The sequence below is a fragment of the Nerophis lumbriciformis genome, linkage group LG32 (genome assembly GCF_033978685.3).
Source record: "Nerophis lumbriciformis linkage group LG32, RoL_Nlum_v2.1, whole genome shotgun sequence".
Taxonomy (NCBI): Eukaryota; Metazoa; Chordata; class Actinopteri; order Syngnathiformes; family Syngnathidae; genus Nerophis; species Nerophis lumbriciformis.
The window spans coordinates 21,403,033-21,404,531 of NC_084579.2; positions in this window are offsets into that span (position 1 = coordinate 21,403,033).

Sequence of the window (1,499 nt, forward strand, 5' to 3'; positions counted from 1 at the left end):
CGTTTATATCAGACCTAAAACGTTAGGACCCGCCCACCTGCATGCAGTTGTGGAAGAACAAGCCCAGGCAAGTTTTTCCACGGAGCCCAAGGAAAACACTTGACCGAACTCATGTAATAGGCCAGTGGTTCTCAACCTTTTTTCAGTGATGTACCCCTTGTGAACATTTTTTTTAATTCAAGTACCCCCTAATCAGAGCAAAGCATTTTTGGTTGAAAAAAAGAGATAAAGAAGTCAAATACAGCACCATGTCATCAGTTTCTGATTTATTAAATTGTATAACAGTGCAAAAATATTGCTCATTTGTTGTGGTCTTTCTTGAACTATTTGGGGAAAAAAGATATACAAATAACTAAAAACTTGTTGAAAAATAAACAAGTGATTCAATTATAAATAAAGATTTCTACACATAGAAGTAATCATCAGCTTAAAGTGCCCTCTTTGGGGATTGTAATAGAGATCCATCTGGATTCATGAACTTAATTCTAAACATTTCTTCACAAAAAAAGAAATCTTTAACATCAATATTTATGGAACATGTCCACAAAAAAATCTAGCTGTCAACACTGAATATTGCATTGTTGTATTTCTTTTCACAGTTCTTTTTGACAGCCATTTAAAAAAAAATCTGAGTACCCCTTGGCATACCACTGCTCTAATACATTCCTACTGGAAGTTACAGGCAGTTTTGTCTGAGTTTTCCTCCTAGGAGCAGTTGTGTCTGTGTTTTCTTTTTAGGGGGCGCTAGAGCGCAATTTTGAGTTTTGAGGTTTGGGTTTTTTATTAGATCACAATTTTTGCCAGTCCTGATGTGTGTGTCCAGTTTGGTGGGTTTTGAAGCATGTTAAGGGGGTCAAATTACAGGTCAAGGAGGCAAAAGTGACTGTTTTTACTCAAATTTTGTTTTGAAGGGGGAATTGCCAACTTCCTGTTGATTTTTGCTGAAGGATGTTAATGTATGAAATCTAGGTCTAAGTCAGACCTACATAGAGGTTTTGGTTTCATGTCTCTACATTCCTACCGAAAGTTACAAGCAGTTTTGGCTGGGTTTTTTCCTAGGGGGCGCTATAGCGCAATTTTGAGTTTTGGGGTTGTTTTTTTATTAGATGGCAATTTTCGCCAGTCCTGATGTGTGTGTCAAATATGGTGAGTTTTGAAGCATGTTAACAGGGTCAAATTAGAGCTCAAATAGGCGGCGGAATAATAATAATAATAAAACGCACAACATACAATAGGGTCCTCTGTCCCAAAGGGACATTGCGGTCCCTAAAAAAGTGTGTCAATATTTCAGAGTCAACCGATTTGAACCTAAATATGGTATTTTTAAATATATGTAGAAAACCTGCTCTAACAGTACAGTTAGAACACTGTAAAAAGTCTTTCAGTGGTATTGTCCATTTCACTTTATTTTTAAAAGTATATTTATTCCAATAAATCAATGTATTTTTATTTTTATTTTTATTTTTTTTATAGTTTTTTGACTTAGCTATAAGTAAAAA